Consider the following 6,079-nt stretch of genomic DNA (forward strand, 5'->3'; position numbering starts at 1 on the left):
TCTCCAGTGGGATGTGGACTCTGCTCTCCTATTGGGGAAATTTCCAAATATGGGAAACTGATTTGGTTACTGATATATGCTCAAATCTTTTGCCCATTTATTTCTTGGGTTGATAACTTATTAACAAAAATTTATTTCTAAAAAATCCTTCTGCAACATCTATCTTTAGGAATTTCTGGGAAACAAAAGCATAAGGAGTGGAGAGTCAGCTTATCCCCAAGTCATAAATTTAACATTATATACATTTCTCAGACTAAAATATTTATGGTCAGCTGTATATTACACAGGGTTATTTGGAAAATTTTGGTGTGTAGAATTAAGGAGCCATAGGATGCCTTGATCTCTCATTTTCTAGTTGTCAGGCACAATCCCAGAGGTGAAGGAAAAATAATTAAACAATGGAAGAAAAAAAGTCTCATTTGCTGTGTTTTGATTTTCAGAAAAGAAAATGTTCTAAAAGCCATAACCTCAGGAAACTAAGAAACAGTTTCTTATTTTGAACCAATTATTTTAATCTGTTAGTTTTTCTGTAATTATAATAAAAACATTTAACTGAGAGTGCATTGATCTGGTAGAATTTCGTACCACTTGCTTTAAATTGCACAATCCCGTTCTTCCTACCACATCAGTTAAAATGTATTGAACATTCATTACAACCTATCATTAAGGAGATGTATAAAGACCCAATCTTGAAGTGTTTAGCAATTAGGTAAAGTGGGTTGGTTCCCCATGAGAGCGCTGCATTTAGCTACCACATTTCACGGAGCAGCAGGGCTGTTAACCTCCCTGCCTATAAAGAAGTCAGGCAAGGACCTCACCCCTTGATTTCTGGCTTGATAATCTAGTCAAGGTATTTCACACTTTCCTAATGTTCACATGTTGGATTTCCCTGCTGCCTGGGCCCACGACCATTCTATATTCTATTTTCTTCCTTATCCATTCTGTATTCAAACTCCACACCTACCTGACAGCCACTGGGCCATGGCCTCTGTCAGCGCATTTTATGAGAAAGGGGAAGCAGCTCTCCAGTCCTTAGCGCCTCAAAAGACCAGGGTTAGCCAAATACGAAACAAGGGAAAACTTGGAAAGCTTGCAGAACAAGACAACAAAATCCAAAGACGCCTAGGGGGAGTCCAGGCTTCTGGCTGGAGTGGAATTTGCTGAAGTTAGAACAATTCTACGGTCCATTCTCAAGTAAATGCTTCCGTTAGTTCAGTGATAGGCTTTCTTGTGGAAATCATGTAGACTTGCATCTGTGAACCCAGTGACCGGTGTTGTGTGAAGAATTGGTTTCTGTGATCATTAAGATCTGTTTGTTAGGATGTGAGTTTGTGGAACTGTTGTATTGAAAGAGTAGGAATCCTGAGGAGTCATAAAAACAAACAAACAAACAAAAAACTCCACATATTTTCACTTTGGGAGGCTGAGGCTGGAGGATCACTTGAGCTTAGGAGTTTGAGACCAGCCTGGGCAACCTAGTGTGACCCCTTGTCTACAAAAAATTTAAAAAAATTAGCCGGGCATGGTGGTATGTGCCTCTAGTTCCAGCGACTTGGGAGGCTGAGGAAGAAGGATCACTTGAGCCCAGGAGGTCGAGACTGCAGTGAGCCAAGATCGTGCTACTGCACTCCAACCTGGGTAACAGAGTAAGACTCTGTCTCAAAAACAAAAAACCCCACATATTTTCTTCTCTTGCCCCTCAACACCCTACAAGTGCTCTCTTCTCCCCATAGAAGGAAGGAGAGGAAAACATTCACATGTCAACACTAGCATTCCTCAACCTCACCACTTTAATACCCTTAAGGTGGTATTGGGCTGATTGAAATTCCTGATCTCTTCTTTTGCAAGTCCTGTGTGAGGGGTCCATACCAACCTGTGAAATGTGGGAGTACTTGACACCTATTGACTCCAATGGAGCTTTGACCAAAACTGACCCATTTCATCCTGTTGGGTCTGTGCAGGCAAATTATCATCTTCACCACCATCATCATAATCACTACATTGCCCAACTTTTTGCATCGTATTTAATTAAAATTCCAAAAGCAAAAAACATTGCATAAGAGAAAGTGGGTAGAGTTTCGGAAGTAGTGATGCAAAAAATAAAAAACAAGTATGGATATATAAAATTGGAATAAGGCTAAAAATCCACACACTTACCATCAGTGGGCCAAAATTTGGCTCTGAGCTTTTGAGTCAAACCAGGAGGAGTCCAACTGGTTTTAGAATGTGAGCCAGAAGGAATATTTTTGGGGTTCAGGTAATCAGTAGATTGTGATGATGACAGCATTTCTCATGTATTTAAATTGAATTTGCTTTTAAAAGCTAGACAATTATAATGCTATTAATTTCCTCTATTGCTCACCCTTCCTTCTATAAAGTTCCAACATGAAATAAATGAACATTAAAAATCCCCCGAAAAAAACCAAATCTGCCCAAGACACAAAATTATGTCCACCTTACATGTGAAGTTGTGAACTGTTCTACCCGTGAAATGTTGTTACAGAGCCCGTTTTCAGTAAAGAGGAAACAAGAGTCCTCTCACGGTAACAGCAGTTTTTTGATGGTGCAGTAACCATTCCATAATCGCACCCAAGGGGTGGGCACGGGATCCAAGCAGGCTGATGCGAATTCCCTCACTGGAATTTAAATCGTAGAGTGATGTAGAGACAGAAAATGCCCGGCTGTCATTCATCCAGTTCCTGCACCTCGTGGGCTGGAGTCCAGTCTCTGAGGCCCCTCGACCCCTGGGCAGACCTACTGGCCCTGTCCTTTGTGAGCTTGGACCTTCTGCCTTCTTCCCTCTCCTGTGAGACTACCAGCTTCCCCCTGCCACCCTCAGCCTCCGATAATATCTTTCTTTACTTACGATAATCAGAGACTCAGTTCCTGTTTCTTGCAACCCAAGTATTCTGACTGGTGTGCTTTCAATACGGTTTCAGAGTGAAATACAGTCAGTGGGATGGTTTTAGGTGGCACACAAGGAACATTTACATTTTTCAGTTATGTAATTATTTTAATGCACATTCCGAAAAACTATAAACAGCACATCAAACCCACAATGTCATGGGTATTATTGCTTAGAATGACTTCAATACATTTATTTAAGTCAAAAAGTGAGTCATTTAAAAGAAAAACACTACGCGATAGTACAGGTGTCCCTGGCTATGGGGGAGAAGCAATCTCAAATGTGCTGTTCTAATAGCTTGCAGAGGCCATGAGGAGGTCACATTTTTGTAAGAGAGGGAGCGCTAGATCTGAGTGTTGAGGAGCTCCCTCTACCATCGTGGGACACGGTGAGAGATGAGTGGTTGGGGCGGTCAGAGCTGAGGGGGAGCCTCCTGCCATGGCCCAGAAAGAGGGACCAGGCATGGACTGGAGAGAAAGGGATGGAAGCTTTGAGCCCTGCAGATGACCCTTCATCCTCCTCCTCCTTGGCTGGCGGGCATAAAGCAGATCCACCAGGGAGGAGGGGTGCTTCAGGAGCCCTCCCTGGGTTTCTTTTCTTTCTCCCTTTTCCCTTCTTCCTTCCCCATTTCTGTTATCATTGAGTGTCCTCTAACCACCCCACTTCCCCCACCTCAGGCCTGTCTGGCTTTGCTGGCTGAGCGGTCCAGCATGGTGGTTATGGTAGGTGTGAGGCTTTGGAGGCCACCCTGCCCTCAACAAGGGGATGACTGTGGAGAATCACCCCAATTCTGCAGCCTCTCATCTGAAGCTCAGGCCATCAGGAGGGAGCCCTCAGGCTTCTCTCTGATGTTTCTTCCATTTGTCAACCTCTAAGCTCAGGCCACAGACAAGGTGGAGGAGCCCCCAGCATGTTTAAACAGGCTCTTTCCCTGTCACCCCTCACCACCTCCCACCACACACCAACCTGGAGGTCTCCTTGGTACTTTGCCAAGTCAGGGAATGGGGAGGGTCTGACCCTGTGGCTTCAAGCTAGAACTCTCCCCATTCTTCCCCACCTACTTGGCTCTGCTCCCTAAGCCAGCTGCCCATCCTGCCAGGGCACAGTGGATGTAAACCCCACAATACCCAGTGGCTTCTTTGCACATACATTGTTCTGTCTATATCAAGACCCCAGAACAATGTTCGTGCTAAAGAAGCCACTGGTTTTATTGTGGGGCTTTATCTTTTTTTTTTTTTTTGAGAGGGGGTCTTGCTCTGTTGCCCAGGCTGGAGTGCAGTGGCATGATCTTGGCTCACTGCAACCTCTGCCTCCCAGGTTCAAGTGATTCTCCTGCCTCAGCCTCCCGAGTAGTTGGGACTACAGGCATCCACCACCATGCCCGGTTAATTTTTTATATCTGTAGTAGAGATGGAGTTTTACCATATTGGCCAGGCTGGTCTTGAACTCCTGACCTCAGGTGATCTGCCCACCTCAGCCGCCCAAAGTGTTGAGATTACAAGCCTGAGCCACTGCTCCTGGCCCGTGGAGCTCTATCTTAATTCTGCCTTTAAGGACCTAATAAATCACTTTACCTCTAGTTCCTCAGCTATACAATTAGTCGGCTGTGTTATCCGAGCTCTGTGTCACTTATTTATGGCTGCTAAACAAACCACCCCACACCTTAGTGGCTTAAAGCAACACTGGTTTATGATTTCACAATCCCGCGGGTTGACTGGGTTGTTGTTAGCGGGTCTTGCCTGTGTGACCTCGACAGGTGGGTCAGCCAGGGGTGGGCTCATCTGGGACACCTGGGACTCTCTCCCTCCCCATGGTCTTTCATCCTGGGCTTCTTCCTCCCATGGTGGCCACAGGTGTTCCGAGGGGATGAGGTTGGACACTGCAAGGCCCTTGAAGGTGTAGGCTCTGAGGCTGCACAACTTCACTTCCACTGCATTCTCTTGGTCAAAGCAGCAGACAAGGCCGGCCTGGACACAGAGTGGAGAGGTGAGCTACACCCTTTGATAGCCATCTGAGTGGCTGTAAACCCTTGCCCTGCCCCATGGGGCTCCCGTGGGTGTTGATGGGGTGTCTTGTATGCAATATTTTGTTTTGTTTTGTTTTGTTTCAGACGGAGTTTGGTCCTGTCGCTCTGTCGCCCAAGCTGGAGTGCGGTGGCGCGATCTCGGCTCACTGCAAGCTCCGCTTCCCTGGTTCACGCCATTCTCCTGCCCCAGCCTCCCGAGTAGCTGGGACTACAAGCGCCGGCCACCACGCCCAGCTAATTTTTTTTTCTATTTTTAGTAGAGACGGGGTTTCACCGTGTTAGCCAGGATGGTCTGGATCTCCTGACCTGGTGATCCACCCGCCTCGGCCTCCCAAAGTGCTGGGATTACAGGCGTGAGCCACCGAGCCCGGCCCGTGGAATCTTTTTTTATCCCGGCTGACTGCCTAATGCTTAAGTGTCTGACCGTGCCCCAGGCGTCCCACACACAGGTTTATCCTGGCAGACCCCTTCATTGCTCTTGTCCCGTCTGTGTTCAGTTCATTCCTACCAAGACAGCCACTCTCTAGGAGAGCCCTGACGAGGAAAGAAGTTAGGTTCAGGTACATCCGACAGGGGAGACACAGAGGAGGCCTCTCAACAAGACACGTGAGTTAATAGAAGCAGAGCATTCCACAGCCCAGAGAAGAGGGCGGCGCACCTCTCAGGACCGATAGGAAGTGGGGAGCCATCTGGGACATGGGAAGCCCACCGGCGGGCGGGGAGCGAAAGAGTGCGGGTGACCTGCGGGCCTGTGTCTTTTTTTGGGGTCCAGGGCATTACCTAGGTGGGAGTTCCAATTGGTGGGTTCAGAGCAGGCAGGCGTGAGTTCCCTAGAGTCCTGCTGAGACTGAGAGGTGGCCACTGGGGCGTATCTCCGCAGTGCATGTATTGTGTCTGGTTAGTAGAGCCAGTCAAGTAGGTTGTATTTAGCTGTCCCACGGGGAGGCGGTCACCAGGAGGGGTTTGTATGAGCCAGATATCTGAACTGACCACATTGAGGAAATGGGAGGAGACAGAGAACTGGGACAGTGACTAAGCCCTGCTTCTGGTATGGGAAACTGCTTAAAGCTGTATTCAAAATGGACGCTGAAGCAACACAAAATTATAGAAACTCGCTACAAATAGCAAGACAACTCATTTCTTTTTTT

The 6,079-nt window shown here is 47.0% G+C and overlaps 1 long non-coding RNA gene across 1 annotated transcript; it reads right to left on the reverse strand.

Annotated features, from left to right (window-relative positions):
* Nucleotides 1–3,521: 3,521 nt before the first annotated feature.
* Nucleotides 3,522–5,831, reverse strand: LOC141409636 (uncharacterized). Its single transcript, XR_012430785.1, has 2 exons — nt 5,712–5,831; nt 3,522–4,872 (listed from the first exon to the last, which is right to left on the reverse strand). It is a non-coding gene; the product is annotated as an uncharacterized lncRNA (long non-coding RNA).
* Between the last annotated feature and the right edge of the window lie 248 nt (nt 5,832–6,079).

The sequence above is a fragment of the Macaca fascicularis genome, chromosome 2, assembly GCF_037993035.2.
Source record: "Macaca fascicularis isolate 582-1 chromosome 2, T2T-MFA8v1.1".
In the NCBI taxonomy this organism is placed as follows: domain Eukaryota; kingdom Metazoa; phylum Chordata; class Mammalia; order Primates; family Cercopithecidae; genus Macaca; species Macaca fascicularis.